The sequence below is a fragment of the Schistocerca cancellata genome, chromosome 2, assembly GCF_023864275.1.
Source record: "Schistocerca cancellata isolate TAMUIC-IGC-003103 chromosome 2, iqSchCanc2.1, whole genome shotgun sequence".
Classification (NCBI taxonomy): Eukaryota; Metazoa; Arthropoda; class Insecta; order Orthoptera; family Acrididae; genus Schistocerca; species Schistocerca cancellata.
The window spans coordinates 444,780,477-444,793,983 of record NC_064627.1 but is presented as its reverse complement, the minus strand read 5'-3'; positions in this window follow the sequence as shown (position 1 = coordinate 444,793,983).

Below are 13,507 nucleotides of genomic sequence, written 5' to 3'. Positions count from 1 at the left end.
GCTCTCCCAAGGCCGTCAGTAGTTCCAATGGAATGTTGTCTACTCCGGGGTCCTTGTTTCGACTCAGGTCTTTCAGTGCTCTGTCAAACTCTTCACGCAGTATCTTATCTCCCATTTCATCTTCATCTACATCCTCTTCCATTTCCATAATATTGTCCTCAAGTGCGTCGCTCTTGTATAGACCCTCTATATACTCCTTCCACCTTTCTGCTTTCCCTTCTTTGCTTAGAACTGGGTTTCCATCTGAGCTCTTGATGTTCATACAAGTGGTTCTCTTATCTCCAAAGGTCTCTTTAATTTTCCTGTAGGCAGTATCTATCTTACCCCTAGTGAGATAAGCCTCTACATCCTTACATTTGTCCTCTAGCCATCCCTGCTTAGACATTTTGCACTTCCTGTCGATCTCATTTTTGAGACGTTTGTATTCCTTTTTGCCTGCTTCATTTACTGCATTTTTATATTTTCTCCTTTCATCAATTAAATTCAATATTTCTTCTGTTACCCAAGGATTTCTACTAACCCTCTTCTTTTTACCTACTTGATCCTCTGCTGCCTTCACTACTTCATCCCTCAGAGCTACCCATTCTTCTTCTACTGTATTTCTTTCCCCCATTCCTTTCAATTGTTCCCTTATGCTCTCCCTGAAACTCAGTACAACCTCTGGTTCTTTCAGTTTATCCAGGTCCCATCTCCTTAAATTCCCACCTTTTTGCAGTTTCTTCAGTTTTACTCTACAGGTCATAACCAATAGATTGTGGTCAGAGTCCACATCTGCCCCTGGAAATGTCTTACAATTTAAAACCTGGTTCCTAAATCTCTGTCTTACCATTATATAATCTATCTGATACCTTTTAGTATCTCCAGGGTTCTTCCATGTATACAACCTTCTATCATGATTCTTAAACCAAGTGTTAGTTATGATTAAGTTGTGCTCTGTGCAAAATTCTATCAGGCGGCTTCCTCTTTCATTTCTTAGTCCCAATCCATATTCACCTACTACGTTTCCTTCTCTCCCTTTTCCTACACTCGAATTCCAGTCACCCATGACCATTAAATTTTCGTCTCCCTTCACTATCTGAATAATTTCTTTTATTTCATCATACATTTCTTCAATTTCTTCGTCATCTGCAGAGCTAGTTGGCATATAAACTTGTACTACTGTAGTAGGTGTGGGCTTCGTATCTATCTTGGCCACAATAATGCGTTCACTATGCTGTTTGTAGTAGCTTACCCGCATTCCTATTTTCCTATTCATTATTAAACCTACTCCTGCATTCCCCCTATTTGACTTTGTGTTTATAACCCTGTAGTCACCTGACCAGAAGTCTTGTTCCTCCTGCCACCGAACTTCACTAATTCCCACTATATCTAACTTTAACCCATCCATTTCCCTTTTTAAATTTTCTAACCTACCTGCCCGATTAAGGGATCTGACATTCCACGCTCCGATCCGTAGAACACCAGTTTTCTTTCTCCTGATAACGACATCCTCTTGAGTAGTCCCCGCCCGGAGATCCGAATGGGGGACTATTTTACCTCCGGAATATTTTACCCAAGAGGACGCCATCATCATTTAATCATACAGTAAAGCTGCATGCCCTCGGGAAAAATTACGGCCGTAGTTTCCCCTTGCTTTCAGCCGTTCGCAGTACCAGCACAGCAAGGCCGTTTTGGTTAGTGTTACAAGGCCAGATCAGTCAATCATCCAGACTGTTGCCCTTGCAACTACTGAAAAGGCTGCTGCCCCTCTTCAGGAACCACACGTTTGTCTGGCCTCTCAACAGATACCCCTCCGTTGTGGTTGTACCTACGGTACGGCTATCTGTATCGCTGAGGCACGCAAGCCTCCCCACCAACGGCAAGGTCCATGGTTCATGGCTACAGCTACTTTTAAATAACTTCCCAGCTGCTAAAAATAGTTCATCTACTATTAAAGTTCAGTTTAGGAGAAAGCTAAAGATTTTATTGGTGGACAACTCTTTCTATTCCATCGACGAATTTGTTAAAGAAGCCAATTCGGGAGCGAGGGGAAAGTCATAAGGTTTTAATTACCACCTCGAAACTAAAGCGCTACCAAGGAATTTGGCTATGGCGTTTGTCCTCCTCCATACAATCAGCATTCAATGCGAGACTTTTTCGTAGCGATGACGACTTGGTGAAGTCCTTGGTTGTAGAAGACTGCATTTTGGCTGTTCAGGAAACGGTCCATCTGTAAAATCGCCTCGTCACCAGTATGGAAATGCCTACCACACAGTGGTTCCTTCATCTGAGGAAACAGGAGCAAGTCACTGGGTACCACTTCAGGAGAATACAGGCACTGGTGCAAAATTTAATAGCCCAAATTGTTAGAACTTGTAACTGCGTCCTGTTCAGAATGAGCTGGGATGCTGTCGTGGAGCAAACACGCTACTTTGGACAGGTTCGCGAGACGCTTCGTCTTGGCTGCCTCCTGTGACATCATAAGGTGATTTCGTAGAAAACCCCTGTGGCATTTTGCACCTTACGAACATAACATGTTTGCACCACACTAAGCCAGTCCAAAAAGCACTCAGGTGTCACATTCCGGCACAAGTCCTATCACCAGCTTGGATGAAGGTATGGCCTCTGTAGCGAAATCAGCTCACTGACGACAGCATGGACTGAGGTTTACTGTAATTTAAAAGAATGACGGGGAGAAACTCTCATAGGATGCTTAGGAGAGGTGGTTCTGGAACGGACAGGAGAACCCGTGATTCGTAGGAAGTTAAGAAGGGTACAAACACTTAAGGATTCAATTTAATAACAATTTATTTTCGCAATAGTTCAATCTGGTATATTTCATTAGTTGTATATCTTGGAAAACGAATGCACCCTACCACTCTATATGTTAGGCTTTCCAGCAACTACAGGTTCCTCAACTACAGGTTCCTCAGTTCTACCTTCCGCTTTCAGAGATGAGCGCTCTGCTTGCAACTTGTTCAGACAGTACACAGTCAAATACATTAATCATAATTGGAGACAATTGCGAGACAGCACTTGTTGTCTTTATATCCAGACAAACATAAAATATTAAATATTACTCGTTGTGATTCATGCAATCAGTTACCTCATCACACAAGTAGACAAGTGTTTGACAGCGCTCGTTCCTCTTTACACTTTTACGAGCACAGGAAATATAAAATATAATCCGTTCCAACTAGAGAAACTTTGCAGTGCTTGTTTTTGTCTAACAAGCAGAAAACTCAACATAATAACTGTTGCTAAATACTTATTGGGACCTCGGTTGTCTTCCCTCACTTTATAGCGACTGCTCCCAACGACTCGGTTGTAGTACAAGCTGCTTCTGACTGCCACTATTCACTGCTGCCTGTTCACTGCCTTTGGTCCTCTGCAGTAGCACTAGCAGCAAGTTTCTCCCATACATTTATTTCACCCTGGCTCTTCCGAAGGTCTTCCTAAGGACCAAGATGCTTTCAGAGTCTTCTAGAGTGTCCTAGAACATGCTAGTCACCTTGGCACCCGAAGGTGCTCCCCTCGTTAGCATCACAGCACCGCCGATCCCTCGGCAGGCTGTCAACAGGTCTGACTTCATAAGGAGCGCTGGCCCAGTCCCGGACAGCATCTCTCGTGCGTTGTGTCAACGAAGTTTATCTCCTTTCCTCACAGCTGTACCACTCCTTATATTAATAAAATTTGATGGCCATTCAGCGTCAACATGCCCGACAGTGGTTTCGTCATCAACTTTTTCGGTGGTGGTGAAACCACATGTTTCCACTGTTTGCTTAGTTCCTTTCTGTCTAGTAGTGATACGCCCCGCACTCATCCACGGTGATAAGGCGGCTAAGGAAATCACATGTATTAGACCGAGACAGCTCCAGTATTTCTGCTGCTGGTTTTGCCGGCCGGAGTGGCCGTGCGGTTCTAGGCGCTGCAGTCTGGAACCGAGCGACCGCTACGGTCGCAGGTTCGAATCCTGCCTCGGGCATGGATGTGTGTGATGTCCTTAGGTTAGTTAGGTTTAATTTGTTCTAAGTTCTAGATGACTGATGACCTCAGAAGTTAAGTCGCATAGTGCCGAGAGCCATTTGAACCATTTTTTGCTACTGGTTTTTGAATAGGGGAGAGCAGTGAATGGTGACGTTTATCAGGTTACAATATCCTGCAGGATGTTGCAAATTGACCTGCGACTGTTTCTCACTCTTCACGCTGTCACCTCTATTGTGAACCGCATGATTTAGCCCAGAAGGGCTTCCAGTTCTCTTGCAAATCCCAGTTCTTCACAAAGAAATGGTCAGCCCCTTCGTTGTTTGAGCACAAGTGAAGCGTCAGCGGCACATGACACGGTGTAATATGATGGTGCATTGTTGTTGCACACTTCAACCAACTCAGAATGGGTTGTTGCAGCGTTGTTCTCCTTCGTATGCAGAAAACGAATTCCCGCACGGCACTTCACTTCATCTCTGAGGTGTGCCGTTTTGTTCTGGCTCCTGTAGCTGTGGCGCGGGGATTTCCACGTTTACCAGGACTATCACACATGTACCTGCAAACAAACAAAAACACAATTATGTAATTTTATGTTTTCAAAGTGCTACTTGTATGGTAAGGGGCGATCAAAAAGTTTCCCTTCGAAGGCCGCCAGTCCAGAAGCGGTACGTCAGTCACGCAAAATCGCCGTGAGCTTTGAGGCAGCCATCTCACCGACACAGCAGGCTGGACATATCCGTTTGTTAAAACACCGTGTCCTGCTGCGTGAAGAAGTTCGTGACTGCCCACTGCACAGCAACCGTTGGCCCTTCAAAGCCGCTTCTAAAGGACCAAAAGCGTGATAATCGCATGGGAAGAGATCAGAACTACAGGGCGGGTGCTGGATCGTCTCCCACTTGAGTTGGAGTAACTTCCGCGCTACGACATTTCTCATATGGAGACGTGCGCTATCAGAATCAACATCATTCCACAATAGTGCTTTACGGCAGACATGCTGCTCTACACACATCTTCCGTTCTCCGATGGATGTCTTATTGTTTTGTCTTTCGGCAGCCAAGAACAACAGCACTTCCTGTCCGGACGCGCTTGGTAATAACGTCGCCATAGTTCACCTTTCCTCATTTACCACACGCACGTCGGAAAGATACGAATGCCGCCATAATCTCTTGCCTACATGTTGGTACGTATATACTCGCATCGGAATCTCGCTATACGCTGCACCAATATCCTCAAACGGAAACTTCTTGATCGCTCCCAATACTTACGATAAACTTCGTATTTTTTTATTGATATAATCGAACACCGTGAGTGTTACACAGAAATTTAGCTTCTACCGGTCCTGAGGGCAGTGGTATTGTAATTTTTTTTCTCCTATCTACGTAATTCTGTAGCTCTCAATTCGTTCGAGCAATCAATCATTCATGATAGGAAACACAGTCATAGCTCAGTCACTCAAAATGATTCTGAAATTTTACTTGTTAAAATGAAATCAGGCGATGCTTCTTCTTCTCTGGAGGCTCGTGCTTTGCGGCAGTCTACTAATCTGTACAAATAAAATGCCTCGTAATTTTGGGAGCGTTGTATAATCAGTCGGGAAACCTCAGATCAAGCGGATATTTGGCTTTGATGAAGTTTAACCTTCCGAAGAAGTAATGGAGCTCTTGGATTATTAAATGCAGGTTCGTATCCAGTCTTTCGGAAGTCCCTTCTGATTAACAACTACGCAATATATCGATAAATATCATTAATTCCCAAATGTCACATACACACCTTTTTTTGAAGGAGCAATATATATATATATATATATATATATATATATATATATATATATATATATTTCCTTTTTAATCGTACAGTTCGTATCAGTTATCTTCTGTGATAAATCTCAATAATCAAATTACAGTTCTTCCAAACCAAGCTCATGCTAATCGGCACGAAGACAATCTCGGAAGCTCCCTTCTTCTTTTTCTTTCTAATAACCACCAGAGAGAGTACTACAAAGAATACTTATGCTCTCATGGCATAGCTATTGTATGAACTACTTTTCGCATGGATTCTGCGAGTACGAAGATAGAAAATTAGTAAACGTCATTCAAGGGTAGAATTGTATCAGAATAATTCATCGAATATAAAGAGACATTACAGTATCACCAATGTAAATAACTATTGTCAACTGTTTTTGTATGGCTTGTGGTTGCAATAGCCAAGAAATTATTCTTTGCTCTGTAGTGTATGTACATCTACATGTGCATCGATACTCTGCAGACTACTGTGGAGTGCGTGGCAGAGGTTACTTTCCTTGCACATATGAAGTGCGGAAAGAATGAATGCTTATAACGTAACTGTGCTCGCTATAACTAGTAATCTTGTCTTCGCTCTTCCTATAGGAAGGATACGTAGGGGCTGTAGTCTATTCCTAGATTTCTCACTTAAAGCGGTAATTGAAACTTAGTGAATAAGCTGTCACAGGATTGTTTGGTCTTATCTTCAGGTGCCTGCCAATTCAGTTTTATCAGCATGTCCGTAACACGTTCACATAAGACACACAAACTCGTGCCGATCTTCTTTGCATATTCTCAGTAACCCCTGTTAGTCATATTTGATACGACTACCACACACTTGAGCAATGTTGTAAGACTGGTCGCACTAGTGTGTTGTAAGTTGGTGGTTGGTTTTGGGGAAGGAGACGAGACAACGAGGTCATCGGTCTCATCGGGTTAGGGAAGGACGGGGAAGGAAGTCGGCCGTGCCCTTTGAAAGGAACCATCCCGGCACTTGCCTGGAGCGATTTAGGGAAATCACGGAAAACCTAAATCAGGATGGACGGACGCGGGATTGAACCGTCGTCCCTCCGAATGCGAGTCCAGTGTCTAACCACTGCGCCACCTCGCTCGGTTGTGTTGTAAGTAATGTCCTTCGTACACTGACGGGATTTTCGTAGTATCCTTCCAACGAACCGATGACTATCGCCTGGTTTACCTACGCCTTGGATAGCTCTATTCCATGTCCCTACAAATTTTACTTCCAAATATTTGCTTGAGCTGAACAATTTCAATTGTGAATTGATACTTTAGATAAGTTGTTGAATTTTGTACCATCTTACAATTCTGAACCACTTGCTAATAATTGCACCGCTTGTAAACCTTATCAAAATTGATTGAATGTTTTACAGAAATTTTCTTATACTCGTACATAACGGCATGATGTCCGAGATCATTAATATACAGCATGAACTGGAATGATCCCAAAACACTACACTGGACAATATCGAAAGTTGCTTCAACATCTATAATGAGCAGTGAAATGAAAACGAGACAGATGGAAAAAAGGAAGTAAACTGTTAATTATTTTATAAAGTTAATACATTTATCCCCCTATGAGACATGACGGTCAGTGTCTTCATGGGAAAATATTTACAGTACTATTTGGGTAGCCCGCATCTCGTGGTCGTGCGGTAGCGTTCTCGCTTCCCACGCCCGGGTTTCCGGGTTCGATTCCCGGCGGGGTCAGGGATTTTCTCTGCCTCGTGACGGCTGGGTGTTGTGTGCTGTCCTTAGGTTAGTTAGGTTTAAGTAGTTCTAAGTTCTAGGGGACTGATGACCATAGATGTTAAGTCCCATAGTGCTCAGAGCCATATGAACCATATGAACTATTTGGGCCACTTTGTTTACATTTGTGGCGCCTTGTGGCGTAGGTCATTCACCTAGTGAGGTCATCATCCGTATCAGTCTTATCACCACGGTTATAACGGACATCACCATCCTTATCGGCCTGAAGATACGCGCTGCTGCCATCTTGCCTCTCCCTCCTTGTCTCCAGCCAATCATAATGCGGTACTAGAAAATCCAAGATGGGGAAGCACCCCAATTGCGTTAATGCAAAATTAAAACCAATGTCCTCCTCCCCATATCTCCAACCAATCACACCATAGAACTCTTTATTTCCAGCCAATCATAGTGCAGTATTTAAAATACAAGATGGTGGAAATACCACAACTGTGTTGATGCAAAATTTAAAAACACTACCACCTCCTTATATGTAAACACGGACTAATTGTGTGCTTTACATCCTCCTCCTCACTCTCCCCTTCAGAGTCCAGTATTAGAAAATAGTCAAGGACATTAAAAAAAACTTCTCCCCATCGCCCTCCCCCCCTCCCCTGTTTATCTCCATCCAATCACAACATAGCGAGACGATGGAAACGACCAATTGTGTGTTTTATAGCCCATTTCCCCCACTATCTCCATCACTCAGAGCGCAGTACTACAGTGGTGTCAGATTACTTTATTCCCGACATACACATCAAGTCACACCCGCTCTCCCCCCTCCTTATCTCCAGCAAATCATAATGGACTATTAAGAAAATGCAAGAGTTGATGGAAATAGACCAACTGTGTGCTACCCTTGAAAGGTCTCTGTTGGATTCCTTTCATGTTTAATTTCTTAAATCTGTTGCCATTTATGGAATAAATTACTCTTCTAAATGTACTGTGGCGTTTCTGACTATCTGGGAGGAGACTGAGCAGTGGAACGTGTTACTTTTACACATAAACAAGAACGATCTGTCACACTACTACACTTTAAAGCACAGTTTATATGTAATTCTTATATGTAATTCATGTCACACAGTCTCATACGAAACCTACATCCGCTTTCTATTATATACTGTATATGATAAGATACTGTCATCCCCCTTCCCTTTTGTGTGAGAGGATGAATGAGCATATGTATTTCTAGTTGCATGCTTGAGGGTAGCAGACAAGGCTGTCTGCTAGAGAACAGTAGGACCAACGTCGGAACAGGTAGCTACGCTTCCCAAAAGCAAAGAGGTTTCTATCCTTAGTATGGTCCTGTCCGTCCGTTGTCATGTTGGTATAGGAAGCTGCCCCTCTGGCCACTTCCGTTGGTCTTTGGGAGCCACCCTCAGGAAGCACGCTCTGTAGTAGGGCAGTTGCAGGGTGGCCGTGGCGAGCGTCTGAAGTGGTAAGATCTCCGGCTAAGCGCGTGTCTGTTAAGTCCGTAGGACAATGGATTTCTTAAGTTCGGCCTAACTGAAAATTTAATCACTTTTATTTCGGGTTTAGGTCTAAAATATCCGATGTTATCTTAAATTGCAGCGCAGTGTAATTATCGTGTGAAGTTCAGATTATTTTTCGGTAGTTGCTTTGTTACTACTTTGTGAGTAAAGTGGAACCACGTGTTGATCAGTAACTCTAACTAAGTTCATCAATCTTAAATCCGAATGTGCGTGAGATTATAACGTCTCGTCTTGAGAATATTTTTTTAATATAGCAACTTTTCTTTATGCTTTTCTTTATGTTCAACCCACGTGGGGTGTACTTTGCGAGACCAGTACCACGTGCTTATATAACTGTTTGACCCATCAGGTTAATAGTAAGACGTTAGTAACCAGTTCAAGGTTTTTCTTTTGTCAATTGCTTTTCGATCTAATGTATTTTAATTATCAAAATTATTGTGGAGTTGTACGCTTTGTGTAAACCAAGTTGACCACGTGGAGCATGTGGTGTAATCATCAAAGTAGCCCTCAGCTATTCTTTTTGCGAAGACTTCACAAAGAGTTAATATGAATTTAGTATACCAGTGTGTGGTAATTACATGACGGACAGGATTGTGGTATGAACGTAATTTCTTTGGGTAAAAACTGAATCTGTTGGTTATGGTTAATTTCTTCTTGCTTATGTTTCAATGTTCTTCGTGTGTTATTTTATGAATGGAGTGTTGTATGCAGTTTCCCAAATCTTGGCTCCATATTTTATGTGTTCCGTAAGATTACAATCTCACATTCTTTTCAATCGTAAATAAGGCACCAGCTCAGTTATAACTCACGTATAATATGCTGAAATTTCAATGAACAATCTTAAAATAAATTTCCAAGTATAAACTGATTTCTTTCATTTTATTTAAATTCTCCTTTTTATATATATATTTTACCGGTTTTGTATGACTATTAAAAGATTATCATTAGTGTTAGTCTGCTAAATATCTGATGAAACAGTTGCCCAGTAATCCACGGTTAATGTCCCCAGACAGATCACGGCTTTTAACCCACTTTCATTGTCAATTAGCACCGATTTCAGCATACCAAATTAAAGTAACAACGTTACACATGGCGACCCTGTTCTGTGATTCCGCTAGACTCTGGAATCTCTGAAATGTTAGATTGCGAGCGTGTTATAATCTTAATTTTTTTTCCTTACAGCGCTCAAACAACTTCTGCGTTGTTTCCGAGCAGACTTTCAAAAGATTCACGGCTTTGTTGATCGGCGTTGCGTTGTTTGTCTTGTTGTGTTTTTTTTATAATTGTGTGTTTTATATGTCTGTGTGTTTTTTTATTCTCGCTTGTAAATTCCACTGTTTCGATCTAAGTTAAAAATTTGTTTTGCGTGTGAAAAAGTGCGTACTAGGTTGGGTATCTTTCGTGTGACTGTCGTAATTTTTGTGGGACACATTTATTTTGATTAGTGTGTCGCATACCGGTTATAAATTGCACTAATGCAGACACGTAACCAAACTAAAAGTAAGCGGTCCGACAACCTAACCAACATGGACCAAGGGGATAATTTAATTTCGAATGTTAACGCGTCGGGCGGTTCCGAAAATGCAATGGGGAATACTTCAGACGAAATGCAAGACAGGACGAACGGGCTCACATCAGAGCCACAAATTAATTTGCCTCCAACTAACCAAATTGATTTGGCAGAACTCATGAAAGCCTTATTGCAACAAAATAAAGAATCATCCGAAAAATCGATCCGCGAGCTAGGCGAACAAATGACGCAGAAATCTGAAAAATGGATCCGAGAGCTAGGGGAACAAATGACGCAGAAATCTGAAAAATCGATCCGGGAGCTAGGGGAACAAATAGACGAAAAACTAATCCAGCAGACAAATAAAGTCGACAAGTCGATGCAGAGAGTGTCCGATGATATCTCACAAAGAATAAACAATCTGGCAAGTGAGATAAAAAGTGATATTATGAAAGAATTAGGCCGTACATTTGAACAAATCGATGATCGTCTGCAAGCCTTAGAACAGAGCAAGCGAAGGGGCGATGCCGAATCTAAAGAAAGCGAAGAACGGCTGGTTAGGAATTTCCTAGAGCTGAGGGAAGAATGCCAAAGGGAGCACCAGCAGGTACTCTCGAGTGTCCAAGAGGCGGAAACGCATTGTCCCACGTCCGTTAGAAACACAATAGCGGACAACAGTTTAGCGATCCACGCGTTGGAACAGCAAATAGAACAATTGAAGCAGACTGGGGCGGAGGACAAGAGACAAATTGATGATAAGATTGCGGCATTAGCGGACATTGTAGGCACGATGAAGCTGACGGAAAGCGAGAACAATACTACACCAGTAGCGGCCGCAGAGACCGAAGAAGTGCGTTCTCTTCTGAGATTTCAGAAGGGACAGTTCGAAGTGAACAGGCAAAACAGAGCTGTAACAGGCGAATTGCAAGAACGCGTGGCGCATGTGGAAAACCGCATGGCGTGTGATTCCGAACTCGTCAGTAGCATTAAAAATAGCCGTACAAACAGTGCAGAGAGGGACTCCGGCCACGAGGGAGATTTTGACGACAGGGAAGAATATAATTTGAGGGGCAGACATGAGAATAATAGAAACATTCAAGGGCCTCGCCAGGAGGAAATGCGGGGATTTGATTTCAAACATTTCCTTACGGTGAGAAAGTTTGAGATATTCCGAAATTCGCAAAAAGGAATACATCCACGAGCATGGCTCGAGCAATTTGAGTTCTGTCTTCCTCCCGACTGGGCAAGTTCACATAAGATAGAATATATGTGTGGCTATTTGGAAGGCGAACCGGCGATTCGCATGAGGTCGGCAGCGCGTCACTGCAACTCCACTCGGGAGTTTCGACAAGCCTTTCTGTCCGCCTATTGGTCGGAAGCGGCACAAGATAGGGTAAAACATGGCATAATTATGCTGCCAAATTTGAACCAGTCTGGTTTCGGCAGCCCTGCACGTCTATTCGACCACATGCTGCAGGCAAATCAATTTTTATACGACCCATACGGGCCTGCGGAACTAATTAGGATATGCATCACCAAATTGCCGATGCACTTGCGGCACGTCATTCTTGCGGGACGATGCAAAGAGGACGTGGAAACGTTTAAAACACTTCTCCAAGATTTGGAATATAATACAGCAGAATGCCCGCCTAATCAGGCACAAAGTTATTACGGGGCACAGCAGCGCAATCGCAGTCGTGGCCGTAGTACTAATCAACGGCGTGACTGGTCGTCGCGACGCGAACGAAACAATAATCGGGACAGGCCGTATAGAAACTGGGGTAACAGTCGCGAACACAGGTGGAACAACAGAAATGATCGAGGACGTGGACAGAATCGTGAACGGAACAGTTACGGCAACCAGAATCGATATTACGGTGAACACGGTGGGAATAGGACTGTAGGCGGAGCACCTCATGATGTTGAAATTCGGCCGGCTAACCCTAGACATAATCCAGCAAATGGAAATGAACGAAACCGGCAATGACAAACGATCAGCGCAGAAGGCGCCCAATCGGAACAAATGAGCGACATGGCAAATGAGTAGAAAGGACAGTGAGAAGTAGAGAGGACGGTGAAGAGAGACAATTGATTAGTTTAAATTTATAACATGCATTTTGAATAATATGTTGGTAAAAATAGTGATAAAGATGTTTCTATGTGATGGATTGAAGTGATGTTTTAAATTTTTTTTGTGCAATTAGGATTTAGTTTGATTCAAACGTGAAGATAAAAGGTTTCTTTGTGAACGAGTAAAATGCTGTTTATGTTTTTTTTTGTGTGTGTAAATTGAATGGAGTCGCTCCTGAGAGAAGCAAGATCGTTGCTGAATTAGTGCATAAACTCAGGGGAATATCCGATCTGTGGGTATTATGGGTCTGGCAAACCCAGGTCCCCAGCTGTTAGTAGCCTTGTTTCCGATTTTCTGCTTTCAGTGCTACTATCTATCTATTACTATTCTATATCTGTCAGTATAAATGAGGATCTCTTACTATAGTATGCGTGCTGTATGAATGTTTTAAGATAGGAGAACTCTGAGAAAGGAATGAGTAAGTTTGGAATCTTGAAAACAGGATGCGATAATACGATTGTTGAACCATTGGCTTCCAATATGCGATGATATGTTAATATTGATGATATATGTCTTTTTTGTTCTTTATAGCTGAGTACGTAAAGTGCTGTCTGTGGATTTCGTAAGTATATTGATTCCCTTCAAGGTGAAAGAAGAATTGTGGTTTGTGTAATTTACGTGGCTCTGAAACATTATTGTGGTAGTCAAATACGAGCAGCTTTTTAGCAAATGGAGAATGGACCGGAAATATGGATCCTTTTTGTAGTCTTGATTGATGTTGAGCCAAAGCCTAAAAAATTATTCTGCGTTAATACTTGTCCTAGAAAAGCGACGTTTATGTGTTTTGCTGATGCTGTGAGCATTACAGCTTACTGTTTTCGCTGGTGCGGGATGCACTGCAGCCTATATGATTTGTACTGAGGAA